At 45.6% G+C, this 15,398-nt stretch overlaps 1 protein-coding gene across 5 annotated transcripts in view; it reads left to right on the forward strand.

The window, feature by feature from the left end:
• The window catches only part of cntn5 (contactin 5), a 175,636-nt gene that overhangs the window by 45,269 nt on the left and 114,969 nt on the right, over positions 1-15,398 (forward strand). The window lies entirely within an intron of this gene.

The following is a 15,398-nucleotide window of genomic DNA, read 5'->3' on the forward strand; positions in this document are numbered from 1 at the left end:
GCGCTAGCTGCCAGAGCATGTGAGAAAACTAGAAGCATGGCTGCAAGTGGGAGTGCAACTGCCGCTGCGCCTCGGCTTGTTGACAAAAAAGACGCTGTCATGGCCAATTTTATTTTAACATAGCTAGAGCTATCCTCCAGACATAACGCGGAATATGCAGACTGTGCTCTTCCTGTGAGCACACACTGAAGCATCAGGGCACAGTCTGCATCCAGCCAATCCCTAGCCTTAGCTAACCGTTCAAAAAGCAAAAAAAAAGTGTCAGGATCACTTTCATTAAATTGCGGTAACAAGCGCAAGTTGTTAGCATCGAACCGATTATGGGACCTGGGCACCTGTTCACCATGCCGCTCACCCAATGCCGCACCATCTCTGACCATAGAAAGACGTTGTCCTTCCATATCCAGTTTGGCTCTCTCAGTCTCCTGCCGTATCCGCTCCACTGCAATTTCCTTTTCAACCTCCATCTCATGCCTCATTTTGTCATGATTCAGCTGCAACAATAACATCTCCTTCTGCTGTTCAAAGGACAGTGAACTAGCCTGAAACAGTGGTTTTAACAACACACCTATTTTCTCTGCCGGAAACACTCCCGTTTCACCTAATGCCGTCACAATAGAGTCTTTTATAGTGCTTTTTAGCCTCTTATCGCCGACGATTTCAACCGAGAAATGTTCAGCAATTACGAGTAGCTGCTCCATTGAGAAATTGTCAAGGGCTTCCTGAGATGGAGCCCTGATAAATGCGTCTACATCTGCCATACTATCACAGAACACCGGAGCTTACACTGAGACGAAAAGCAAAAAAAAATGATTGGAGTTCCCCCACTAACTGCGGCACCCACTAACTAATCTCCTCCCTAGTCTTCATGTAGTTACTTGCGGCGGGTACTTATGCACTGGAGACCACTGGCCCAGCAAAGCGACTAGCAAGCTAGCAACAATACTGCGACCACGGTCATACCCCCAAGCCGAGGCTTCAGCCACTTTCACCACAACATTAAACACCCTGCCCAACGATCCCAAGGGAACCGTCGCTATAACCTACCAGGGGAAACTCCGCACAAATAATTAACTAACTCCCAACACCAGCTTACCTTACCGGAATGGACGAGCCCCCAGCTGTCATGGCTTGGCTCTCAGCCACAACAAACGCGCGACAGAAACGAGAGCGTGAATAGAAAAAAAAAGAGTTTATTTGGCTGCTGCTGAAGTACACAAACGGGCGAAACAAAAGGTCAGCTGGTCGTCACTGCTCTTCACGTTGCGTCCTCCTGCCAGAGAGAGAGAGAGAGCGAGATCCGGTCCAGTCCTTTATCCGGCTAGCTCCAGCCGCCAGGTGTCCTCAATTCCCGTGAGCACACACAGAGGGAGAGTCATTAAAGGGCCACACACACGCATACCCACCACCAGAGATAGTGAGGCAGGGGTCGTCACAACGCCATAAGCGAAATTTGGAAGTATTTTAGCGATATCTCTGACAGTGAGGGCAAGCCTACAGACACCACAAGGCCTGTCTGTGAGAAATGTTTTAGATCCCTGCAAACCAAGGGAGCCAACACATCAGACTTGGCTAAGCACCCGCCGACCGGAATCCAGAGCTGTTTAAAGAATTTAAAGACAGACAGGTTAGCGAATGTGATAGATAACATAATTACATCATGCTCAAGCCCATGCCCTCAAATCTAAGTCAAACCAGTGTAATTTATTTTGTGACAAACGAGACAATTAATGGCAATGATAACATCTGCAATATACATTTTGTCAATAATTATTTATATTACTGTACTATTACATGTTAATAAAATATAAAACAAATTATATTTTATAAAACAAAAAAGTTGTTTGAGATGATGCTTAATTTGATTTAATACGAATTATTGTCATTTATTTTGTTTATTGTTCTCATTGTTTAAAAGTTTTTGTTATGGTTCTGGTGTGAAATAAAGCACAATAATTACATTTAAGACTGTTTCCCTTTTTTTAAGAAAAGTATCGAAAAAGAATCGGAATCGCAATTCTTGACTTGGTATCGGTATCGAAACCAAAATGTTGGTATCGTGACAACACTAGTTACGGTCACTGTTTAGATCGTGGAAAGAGGTAGGACCCAAAATGCAGACTACAAAAAGATAAAGATCTATAAACAAAAGCAAGCTTTATTCTTAAAAAAGCCGATCAACAAAAAACATGACAAGGATAATACATAGGTCACACAAGGAAGATAACATACCCAAAAAACGATCGTGACCAACAGGAAGGGAGAAAGGGAAAACAAACAATAAACCGACACCGAACACAGGAAGAGACAAGACTAAATACAGGGAGGGGTAATCACGAGACGAGAAACAGCCGGGCAGGGAAGGAGAAACACAAGGGCAACAGGTTAACACAATCAGACAATTAGACACACCAGGGAAACTAACGACAGGGAGGAAAACACAGGGAGAAGGACCAGACAAGAAACAAGGAGGAAAACATGACAGGGAGAACAGGGGGGTATACTACGAAGCAGGATTTTCGCTTAGCCGGCTAACTTCAGGGAAAACTCGGGGTTTCCGGTCCTACGAAGCTGGTTCTTTTTTTAGCAGGCTAGATCTCCATGGTAACTTATGCTGTGCGGCTAACCAGGGGGGTATACTACGAAGCAGGATTTTAGTTTAGCAAGATAACTTCTGGGATTTCCGGTACTACGAAGCTGGTTTTTTAGCTTTTAGCGGGCTAGATCTCCATGGTGACTTATCCTGGAACCTAGTATGTGCTCTGATGCAGGATAGGTTCCAGGATAAGATATCAACTCAGCGAAAGCACCACGCCTGCTGACCAATCATAGCTCAGTGTGCGGAGGAAATACTGTTTTTAACTGCCGTTGCAGGAAAGACGGCCGGCCAAAATCACCGACTGTGTGAACGTGAAAATGAATAGAACATCACCTCCCATCTTCAGAGCAGTCTGACTATTATAACTATTATACTATTATGTTAAGAAAGCTTAATTAAATATCTGCCACAAAATAAGTAACCGGATCAAAGTAACATTACGTTGCCTACAGTCCGCGGCACTGTGAGTGCAGACGTCGATATGTCCCATTATCATTCATATCACATCATAATGTATCATATATTTCCTTATCTGAGTCAGCTGAGCCGTATCTGGCTGTGCAACACTCACAGTGTCACATAGGCTACTGTATGCATAAGTATTATTTTAAGCAACACATTAAGTTGACGAAACACTCGAGTCAAATGTAATTAAAGTCAGATCCACTCGTGTCTTGGACAGGGCATTGATATCATAAACCTGTTAATGTACGCATTCAAAAACGTTTTCTTTTATCAGCTGTATTCACCTTGCAGGTGCAGCTATGTGGTTTTGATCCTGGATAAAGTGTTTAAGTCATGGATGTTTAAAGTTTAACTTCTTCATATTTGACTAATATTATAGTTTCATTTCACTTTTCATTCAGGAAGTATGACGATGCGCTGTCAGTACGCTTCTCCATGTTTGTGATTGGTCGAATGCTCCAGATACCACCCCTTTCATGTGAACGCGCACCTAACTAGATAGGACACGGCTGGCTTGAGCGAATGAGTTGATAGCCAGCGTTGTAGGACAGTTTAGCGAGAGCGGCTTAGTTTTGGATTAAGTCAACCGGATAACTCAAAACATATCCAGTATAGGTTGAACTAGATTCGTAGTATACCCCCCTGGTCGGGACCAGGTTAGGTTGCAGGCTAAGAGATCAACTCAGTGAAAGCACCGCCTGCTGACCAATCAGAGCTCAGTGTGCGGAGTTTAAAGCGATCAAGTCATATTACAGGAGAAAGGAAATACAGAAAAGCTGCCGTTGCAGGAAAGACGGCCGGCAAAAATCACCGACTGTGTGAACGTGAACATTAATAGAATATCACCTCCCATCTTCAGAGCAAGCTGACTATTATAACTAGGGGTGCACCGAATGGGAAATTCTTGGCCGAAACCGATACCGAAAATAGGAAACAGTTGGCCGAAAACCGAATGCCGAAAGGCCGAAAATGATTAATAGAAATATATATATATAATGTATACATTTTTTACCAATGTTGTTCAGCTACCTGATTATGGAAATAGACATGATTATGGCAAAACTTAACTTAAAATAATAATCACTATTATGGGTCCATAAAACATTTATTCAGCACTTTTGAATGCATACAGTACATTTATATATGTCATGTATTATTGCTAAAAAACATTATATCGCAGTCTTAGTGTCGCCAACTCGTTTCTAATATGCAAAGACAACAAATGCGTCTATGATGTATTTTCGATCAGACGAGATCTCTCTCCCCCGTCTGTGTGCGAGGGGGCGGGGCAGTTTACACACACGCAGCTGCTACATGCAGCGGAGCACACTGCGGAGATGGCGGAGAGAACGCGCTCCGAGGTGTGGTTCAACTTTACCCGTCTCGATGTGGAGAATACTTGTTACCATAAGTGCAATAAGAGTTTAGCATGTAAGCACGAGCAATTTGTCTAAACATTTAGCAAAAGTGCACCGCATGCAGACGGAGGAATGTACCGGGTTCGACCGTCTTTCTAGCAGCTCTGTAGCCCCATCCACGAGTAACGTTTCCACGTCAGGTGTTATGTATGCTAGCAGCAACACACGGAGTTAACGACATGATACAAACATGGGTTAATGATTAGAGGAAACTGAGTTATTTAGTTTTTTTAAATTTCAGCTATTCTGTTTACAGTCTGTCATCAGATTATTTAATACGATTTGTTAAAGGCTCAGGGCAATCTCAGGGCAATCGCCCTTTCGGCCGAAAGCCGAAAGGGCCTTTTTAACCATTTTCGGCCGATAATTTTCGGTGGCCGAATATTCGGTGCATCCCTAATTATAACATTAGCGTTAAGAAAGCTTACTTAAATATCTGCCACAACATAAGTAACCGGATCAGAGTAACATTAAGTACAGTCCGCGGCATATCACATCATAATGTATCATATATTTTCTTATCTGAGTCAGCTGAGCCGTATCTGGCCGTGCAACAATCACAGTGTCACATAGATTGTATGCAGAAGTATTATTTTAAGCAACACATTAAGTTGACGAAACACTCGAGACAAATGTAATTAAAGTCAGATCTACTCGTGTTTTAGACGGGGCAGTGATATCATAAACCTGTTAATGTACGCATTCAAACACTTTTTATTTTACCAGCTGTATTCACCTTGCAGATGCAGCTATGTGGCTTTTATCCTGGATAAAGTGTTTAAGTCATGGATGTCTAAAGTTTAACGTCTTCATATTTGTCTAATTATATAGTTGACTTTTCATTCAGGAAGTATGACGCTGCGCTGTCAGTACGCTTGTCCATGTTTGTGATTGGTCAAATGCTCCAAATACCACCCCTTTCATGTGGACGCGCACCTAACTAGATAGGAAACGGCTGGCTTGAGCGATCCACTTGATAACCCGTGTCGTAGTACAGTTTAGCGAGAGCGCGTATGTTTTGGATTAGACCAACCGGCTAACTCAAACATATCCAGGTTAGGTTGAACCAGCTTCGTAGTACAGGCCTCTGAACAGCAAAATAACCCCACAACTAGACACAACAAAACTATAGGTTACTTACGTAACCCCAGTTCTCAGAGTAACATGAAGTGAGATGTCTCACTATGGGATGCGCCTCATCGCGGAGCAAACAGAAGCATCAATCTCATTACGCCAATCCTGATTGGCTGGTGATCTTGACGTCAACGTCAGGGAATCACCCCCTATAAGTAGCTTGCGCCACGACGCATGCGTCATTCAAAATAAGCACCTCTTCTTGCTTCACCATAGCAAGGAGGGCCGTCTGGTGAGACATCTCACTTCATGTTACTCTGAGAACTGGGGTTACGTAAGTAACCTATAGTTCTCATTCATAACACTCCGTTCGATGTCTCACTATGGGAAATTGTAGCTCCTGTATTGCCAGACGAGCTTATCTCGAAAATCACCAACCAACCAGAACTTAACAGGTAGAGTCCCGACTCAACAAGGTGCCCAGCACTGCTCGGGCCACGCTTGGAGCGGAGACGTCTAGCCTGTAAAAGCGGACAAAAGTGAGTGGCGAGGACCAGCTGGCCGCTGCACAGATGTCTTGGATGGAAACACCCTTGAACAAAGCCCAGGATGTAGCCAGGCCCCGAGTCGAGTGAGCCCGCAGACCCGAAGGTGCTTGCAAACTCTGACTCGTATAGGCCAAAGCAATTGCCTCCACAATCCAGTGGGAGAGCCGTTGCTTAGTAACAGGCTTGCCCTTGTGAGGGTTAGCCCAGGACACAAAGAGTTGGTCATTAAGACGAAGCTCCTTTGATCTGTCCATATATGTGCGTAAAGCACAGACTGGACACAACAGATACTGCTGCTGTTCCCCGGAGGAAACCAGCGGCGGAGGAAATGCCCTAATGTCAATTGGGGTACACGAACCAACCACCTTTGGTGTAAAGGCAGGGTTGGGCTTCAACAACACTCTCGTTTGCCCTGGGGCGAACTGAGTGCATGAAGGATGTACAGACAGCGCATGAATATCACTGACCCGCTTGGCGGATGCCAGGGTCAGTAACAGCACTGTCTTGAGTGACAGATGTTTCATGTCAGCTCCTTCCAGGGGTTCAAATGGGGTCATTCTGAGCCCATTTAAAACCACTGCCAAGTCCCATAAGAGCACCAGTGACCTGGAGACAGGGAGGAGCCTGCGAGCTCCCTTCATAAAACGGCAGACCAAAGGATGTTGGCTAGCCATCTTACCCTCAAAGCCCACATGGCATGCAGCAATAGCAGCCAGGTACACCTTGATCGTGGAGAAAGCTCTGTGTTTATCGATCAAGTCCTGTAGAAATGATAAAATCACCCCGACAGGACATTGAAAGGAGATGTGTCCTTCTTGAAGGCACCACTCCTCAAACACCCTCCACTTACAGTCATAAAGAGACCTGGTGGAGGAAGCTCTCGCACTCTGAATAGTGTTTATCACCTTCTGAGGGAATCCCACTGTATTCAGATTGTACCACTCACGGGTCAGGCCCATAGTGCCCCGCGCTCTGGGCGTGGGTGAAGGATTACCCCCCCTGCCTGAGACAATCTGTCCCTGCGTAGAGGGGGCTGCCATGGCTGCCCGCACAACAGCTGATATATCTCCGCCAGCCCGTACGTTGCGGGCTAGGGCGGAGCCATCAGGATAAGTGTGTGGCGTTGCTCCTTCACTCTGGCCAGAGTTGGGGGTATCAGAGCCAGGGGTGGGAACGCGTAGAGAAGACCCGGAGGTCAATCGTGTACGAGTGCGTCCACGCCTAACGGTGCGTTTAAATCGTGCATTAAAGAGAACAGCTGTCATTGAGCATTTTCTCTTTATGCAAACAGATTTAACGTGGCTCTGCCGTAACGCACCCAAAGCGGACTCACGATCCTTGGATGTGGAGTCCAGTCTGCATAGGGTGGTGCCAGAGATGTTCACAAGTCTTTTTTTGCAAGTCCAAGTCAAGTCTCAAGTCTTTGGTCACGAGTCCAAGTCAAGTCTCAAGTCTTTGTGGGGTGAGACTTGATCAAGTCTCAAGTCTTTGGTCATGAGTCCAAGTCAAGTCTCAAGTCTCTAAAAAATAAAAGTCTCATGTCTCTTCTGTTTGTAATAAGCCTTCTATTGTCTGCTGCTATCCAGTCTGTTAAGAATACTGCACAGCTATATCTAAGAAATTCAAAGCATTTACTGTATTATTATCACTCCTATATCTATTAGCATACAGTATCAGTACTGATTAGTTGTTTGTTATATGATCACTTTAAAACAGGCTATTGCAATGCAATTTGAGGAAAAACATCACACTTTAGCTAAATGCAAACAACTTATAAGCAAAACACTTCAGAATCAGAAATCAGTATCACAAATACTTTATTAATCCCCCGCAGGGAAACTGTGTTAAAGTACTTCAAAGTAAACATTTGTTCTGTGCCATTTGCAACTAAAAAACTATTGCTGCAATATTATCTGAAATATACTGAACTGGTGATATTAAAACATGACCTGTTCCAAAAGAGATATCTACGATTAACACCATTTACCAGCCAGATGCTGGTAAATCATGCAAGTGGCTGGTACTGTATGTTGCACGCACCAGCCAACAATAACAATGGCAATCTATTGAGTGGCTGGTAACATTTCAACATTCACTAGGCTAGCCATTTGGCCAGTGGACAACTTTTTTAAAATTTGACCTCTGCAACCGTATTGTTTAATTACACTGGGTTTCTAATTACATCTTTTAAGTCTACTATAAATAAACATATTCCTCTATCCTCTCACTCAAACCCAGTGTAATGGTAACCTGATAAACCTGTAACATTAACGTTACGTGGTCAACAATAAACCTGTAACCTGCCTATAAACCGACAGATGTATTTATGTATGTAACTATGTATTGTTCTACGTTTAACGTTAGCCAGTAGATGGTGGCAGCGGAACGTAATGATTAACGTTACCGACCTTTTTTATGTCATGTCAAGAGTTGGATGTCAACGCCACTCAACGCAAACAAGTGTGACAAGCAAACATTCACTCATCTTTTCAAATATTCAGTTACAAAGCTAGTAGCAAGCTAAGTTAACATTACATAGCTGATGCTGAGCTAAACATGTTTGCTAACCGTCCATATGCGTTAATGTGACTGACCTCTCCGGGTGAGTTTTCAAGTGCCTGATGGAATTTGACGTTGTTGCACCAGCATCCTTGATTTTAATATTGCAGACTTTGCAGTGTGCGCTCCTTTTGTTGGTGCCGCCGGCGTTTTGTTCGAAGTTTTTATAGTTGAACCTAATTACAAGCGGTACAGCTGCAGGTGTGCCGCCGGTCGCCATGGTGTTACCATAATGTTAATGTTAAAGGTGGGGTAGGTAAGTTTGAGAAACCGGCTCGAGATACACTTGTTGTTATATTCCATGGAATGCTCTTAACATCCCGATAGCCGGCCCGGCTAAAGTAACTGGATGGCCTACCTGCCTGTCAGCCTTCCATCGGGGCACAAATGTATCTCGTGCCCTCATTAGTCATGTGCGCGTTCGTGTGTGTTGGAGGAGGGGCTCTGTGAGGAAGTGGCAGATTTTCTCCGGTTGTGTATTTTCAAATTCTAGCGATCTCGAGCCGGTTTCTCAAACTTACCTACCCCACCTTTAATACGCCAAAAATAGAAAACACAATGATTGTTCACGAGTCCCAAAACACGAGTCCAAGTCGAGTCCGAAGTCTTTTGAGCAGGAGTCCAAGTCAAGTCTGAAGTCTCTGTGTGTGCGACTTAAGTGCGACTCGAGTCCGAGTCACAGACTCGAGTCCCCATCTCTGGGTGGTGCACCTCTGGACAGTAGTTCTGTCCCGAGGTACATCACTCCTGTCCTGGTACATGCGTCACTCTCAGAGAGAGGAGACGTCTGCCGCTCCAAGGGATCAGTTTGTGTGCCAGTGTGTGTGACTGGAGACAACGCAACCTCCCTTGGCGGTTCATACACGATACTGTGGTCGTGTTGTCTGTCCTCACGAGGACATGGTGTCCTCTGAGAGAAGGCAGAATGCGTTTTAGGGTGGGGAACACCGCTAAAAGCTCCGGGTGATTTACGTGCGCCCGCTGGAGGTCTCTGCTCCAGAGACCCCTCACCGGGCGACCTTCGTAAATACCCTATCAGCCTGTCAGACATGCGTCCGTGGTGACCACCTTCCGTGAAAGGACAGCACCCGTAGGCGCGCCCCGTACTGGAAAAGTCGGGTGCGGCCAGTGGCGTAGTGCCACTACGCATTTCATAATAACCAATACTCTCCGCACGCCGTGGCGCGCGGGGTTTAGTTTATTATGAGACCCATGTTGAGCAGGTGCTTTACGAGGACATTTGTCTGCGTAATCTGACTCTGCTCGGCGGGCATTATAGATAAAACCCTCCTTTCTAGGAGAGAGAGAATCTCTCTCTCCAGAATATGGGTTGACTCTCCCCGGGCTTGTGAATACAGATAGCCCGAGAAGCGAGGGGGGGTGACGGTGACTTGGAGTCTGTAGCTCCGTGTAACTGTCTTGAGAAACCCAAGCAGATGTCGTGAGCATCTCCCGCTGTATGCTCCTTAGAGCCAGCTGAGATGTCACGTCTCTTCCCCTCTGAGCAGTGGTGTAGTGGGGATTTTTTTACTGGGGGGACGCTATTTGAATTAGGTCATCCCAAACAATGCCACACAAGTGCGCGCAGTGCACTCACAAAACGGGCAGACAAGTCCACAGAAACTACCGGTATGCTTAGTCCTACTTTAGTTACTGTACTTCAAAAAGCAGACGGCGCTGCGCTCAACACACACATAGACTCAAAACCATGGACACACTGGCACATAAGTTACAACAATTTATAGGCCTAAATTGCATAAGCTACAACTAAGCAGACAGCGCTGCTTCTCTCTATCTCCACTTTCAAAATCTATTTAAAACTCATAACAAACAAACAAAATTCCCAAAGTTATCCTGAAATTAACTTATTAAACGCAACGAAAAATATAGCCTACTAATGCAAACATTGAATCTGGACTTGAAATTATTCTGATTAGGCCTAGCCTACATTGCAAATAAGCAGACAGCGCTGCCACACACACACACACACACACACACACACACACACACACACACACACACACACACACACACACACACACACACACACACACACCACACACACACACACACACACACACACACACACACACACACACACACCTTGCGTTTTGAAGACTGATACATCCGAAATGGATGAACAGCAGCCCAGTTTCCCAGCTTTGCAGTCTATCCACGGGTAGCCTCTTGTTTCCTCTGCCACATCTCCTCCGTCCATACCTCTGGGAAAGGTGAACTTGAGATAGCCAGGGGAACGTTGCTAGCGCAGCTAACGTGCACGTTAGCTAGCATTATTCACGTCTTTAGGCGGCTCTTCTGATGATGTAGTACTAGTAGCAGCTTCACTTGTAGCTTCGGTGCTGCTAGCCTCTTTCTTCTTGTGAATTATATTCTTTTTAGAAAAGAAGTCAAGTAAAAAACGTTTTCCTTCCATTATAGAGCTTTTTCGTTAGCGTTCTTGAGGGAATGAGCTGCCGCAAAATCGGCGGGCGGTGAGCTGGCCCTGGTGTGTCACTGACACACCCCCAGCTCGCCGCGGGGTCACGAGCGTGATGACGAATCATCATTTTTGAAGGAAATCATTTTTATTTTTTATTATAGGCCATTACTGTGAAATGTATTATGTTTTTGTCATTATTACAACAAATACACACTTGCAACTGATAAGACTGGCAATGATTTTATATTTATTAGACTATTAAAAAAAAGATCATGCTCCAAATAAGTGGGGGTACGGCGTACCCCGCGTCCAACGCCCACTACACCACTGCCTCTGAGTCTCTATTTGTTGTGTTATGGGGCCCTCCAGTGTCTGAGCACTGTGGTGCCCCATTTCGACAATCCCCACCGACACAGCGCATGCGTGTGGCGGTGGTGTCCTTACGGCTCCAGCCGGCACTGCACATGCGCGGGACGGTGGTGCCTTCACAGCTCCAGCCGGCACTGCGCATGCGCGTGACGGTGGTGCCTTCACGACCCACGCCGGCACTGCGCAGGCGCGTGACGGTGGTGCCTTTACAGCTCCAGCCGGCACTGCGCATGCGCGTGACGGTGGTGCCTTCACGACCCCAGCCGGCACTGCGCATGCGCGTGACGGTGGTGCCTTCACGACCCCAGCCGGCACTGCGCAGGCGCGTGACGGTGGTGCCTTCACAGACCCGTCAATTGTCCGCCCTTTGAGAGAGGCCGTAGCTGCTCTCAGAAGGGGAACAGTTGACGGACTGTTTATTGTTTTTATTGTTTTTCTTTTCATTTTTTTCGAGCTGCGCCCTTGGCTCGAAGCCTGGATGCGTCAGCGGAAAATGTTTTATGACAGAAAAATCAACAAGTGTGTGACATGTGTTTATGCGGACTTGAGGATGGTGTTGAGGCATCTCTCGAGGCGGCGGGAACACATTTAGAGCTGGGGAACCGTAGACTTCCAGCTCTGACACGCGGCCTGCAGGTCCATGCTCAGACAGGGCGAAGCTGGTGTGCTATCGCCCGGGAGAGCAGCCATCGCTCCCGGCTTTGCCGTTTGAGCCGATGACATGAAGATATCTTCTTCTTGCTCATCCGAATCAGACAGGAGGGACTCAGAGGTGTCCTCTTTGTCCTCCATGTAGTCTAATTCCAGGACATCCTCCGCGGGCGAGACCATGGTGAGGTCTCGCCGGGAGCTCCCGCCTGGTGAGGCGTGGGGCTCCGTTCCCGCGTCTCTTGCCCCCACCGGGTCCCGGCCTGACACAGCGTGGGATCCCGGTTCCACAGCTGCCGCTGTTAGTGAGCCCCAGACCGACACAGTGAGGGGCTCAGTCTCTGCGGCGGACGCCCCCTTGTCTTGATTGCCAAACGGCGAATCAGTGGACATGAGGGAGTCCTGTTCCAACAAGCTAGCTTGGTGTGCTAGCCGTCAGTGGAGGCTCTTTCGGGTGAAACGGGCACAATGCCCGCACGAGCCGGGGTTGTCGATAGCCTCCTGGGCGTGTTCCAGCCCGAGGCAGGACGAGCAGACCTGGTGTGAGTTTGTGCCTGCTATCTTCAACCCGCAGCCGCATGACCGAGCCTCCGAGTCCCTGACTCCTCTGGTGTGAGGGGGAGAGGCGTCCATCTTGTTCGCCTCGTGGCGTGGAGAGGACCCGCTCGTAACAGGTACGTCGTTGAGAGAAAAGTGTTACCAACCCGTCCTTAATCCGGAGAAAAAGGGACGGTGTGGGTCCTTTGTTCTCAAAGAATATTGACTGGTGTGTCAATATACTTCTAATCCTTTTCTCCTCTGTGAGAGAGAAAAAGAAAAGCGTCCTCGCTACCGTGGTGTCGGTAGTAAGGGGAAGCTAGCTAGCAACAGGTGCGTAGCTAGCTTGAGAAAAATCAAAACCTTACCTTACTTTCCGGGGAAAGAAACGGCGAGGTCGATTTTAATACTAACTGGCGTTAGTATTACCGTCTTCTTGCAAAGCAGAAGGAGTAGAGATGTAGAGATGTGCTCTGAAGCGAGAAGAGGTGTTTGAATGACGCATGCGTCGTGGCGCAAGCTACTTATAGGGGGTGATTCCCTGACGTTGACGTCAAGATCACCAGCCAATCAGGATTGGCGTAATGAGATTGATGCTTCTGTTTGCTCCGCGATGAGGCGCATCCCATAGTGAGACATCGAACGGAGTGTTATGAATGAGAACTCAAACCCTGATAGAATGCACAATTTGAAGTTCCAGATCAAGTGTCTCTCCTGGTCAGTCTAGATCAGTGTTTCTCAAACTTTTTCATACCAAGGACCACTTAATCAATAAAAAAACACTCGCGGACCACCTAACTCCACAAATATCCAAAAACACATCGTTTTTTACAAATCGCCTGAAAATGGTACAAACAAGTGGCCACATGTGTGATGAAGGTGTTTATCTGGGCTATATACCTATATGAAACTTAAGCTCGCTCCATTGCGGAGATATTCCCGCGAGAGTGCGGAAAACTTAAATGTATTTATTTAAAATGTGAAATTTTACCAATATCCTCACGGACCACTAGGGGGCGGTCACGGACCACCAGTGGTCCGCGGACCACCAGTGGTCCGCGGACCACACTTTGAGAAGCACTGGCTAGATCATGTGTTTGCCAGTCTAATGGATTCTGTACTTTGTAATGGTTCTTTCAACCCACTACTCTGTGGCTCTCTGAGCTTTGATTCTGGGTGTCAAACACTGGTTTGCTCATTAAACCATACTATTAAATAGAAACAACTTTAAAGTCTCTGTGGACGCTTAGATTCTTAATATAATGTGAACATTACTAGACTAGATCGACTTTAATTTTTTTAAAACTTTATATGTGGGGAATGACACTTTGGAAGGGCAAAATAAAAAGAGGTTAACAAGGTCCCGCACTAACTACTTAACGTTGCCATATTTTGAAAGGTGACATTGCAACAGGTTTTTTAGCCTGCTGTTTTAGTATTGTTGTCATGGCAAGCATCACATTGGCACCATTAATAGCTCCCTAAAGTCTTTTAAAGGGCAAAGTCTGTATGAGGTACTAGAACTAAGGTTATTCATTGTAACCCCGGTTCTGTGGAATCTCAAACAATGTCACACTGCTGCTCGCAGTCACTACCTTTGATGAAGCTGTCATTGTGTAAGACAACTATTGTTTTTCTATAGGACTGTTTGGAAGGGATAAACCATATTGTGCATACTACAGCGATTAATTTTCATCCATGTCTTTGTCATTTCATTGGCATTTCGAAAGGTAATATTTAGTTTTCCCAAGAACCACAAATAAGTTATTCCTATTATTAGTGTCCTCTCTTTGATTCATGGTGTTTTATATTCAAGACAGTGTAAATATATGTTTTTATTCACATACCTAACTTGTTGTACAGTGTTACGGCTTGGACCATTGGGTCATAGTAATTGAAATTGTCCTGCATAGACAGGCTAATAATGCAATGTATAAAATCAACAATGCAAAGAACATTGTTTTTCACAGTGACACATCTTTGTTCCAGGATAATGAGCTGTGTTAGGCTTTTATAAAGTAAAACACTTGTATGAGGGCTGCCAGTGATAAGCCAATTTGGCATAAAATACTGCATGTTGTAATTTATATATATTCTTTTCTACATGTACTCTAAAGGGATCACAGGCCTGCAGTTTTGTTTGGATAAGCACTTAGAACGTAGCTGTATAATCGTGAGCATTTTTTCGTTGTGTAAATATTGCCTCCCAAAGGACTTTGTGAAATTGATTCAAGAAATGAGTGTTGTGCAGGAGAAATGGGGAGGCTACATAAGGATATTTTTAATCTTCACCGAAAATGGACTATATGACAAAACAAGAGTCTTAAATGTCCATCATTTTGTATTATTCTCCAATGTCATATTTCTTTTGTCACCCCTACTTACAAGGACCATCTGGCTCCAAAGATACGGCAGAGAACGTAACAGTGTGTTTGATATAAGAACATTTCAAGTAATGATCTAATAATACATTTGCATTCTTTAAAGACATTATGCAATTACCGCTTATAGTTTAAGACCTTTGATGTTTCTTCTGGTAAACTACAGTACTGACAATTTAACTCCTGGGCGGTCCTTTAAGCAGATCAAGATATAGGCTGCATCTCACTTCTCTTAACTTTAATCCTTGCGTCCCTCACGTTCGTCTTTTCCTTGCGTCTGAGGCCCAATCCCAAACCACGCCCTACACCCTACCCCTACACACTCCCCCTCCGTGACGGAGTGAACTCCGTGGAGGGACA

This window comes from Gymnodraco acuticeps, unplaced genomic scaffold (assembly GCF_902827175.1).
Source record: "Gymnodraco acuticeps unplaced genomic scaffold, fGymAcu1.1, whole genome shotgun sequence".
NCBI lineage: Eukaryota > Metazoa > Chordata > Actinopteri > Perciformes > Bathydraconidae > Gymnodraco > Gymnodraco acuticeps.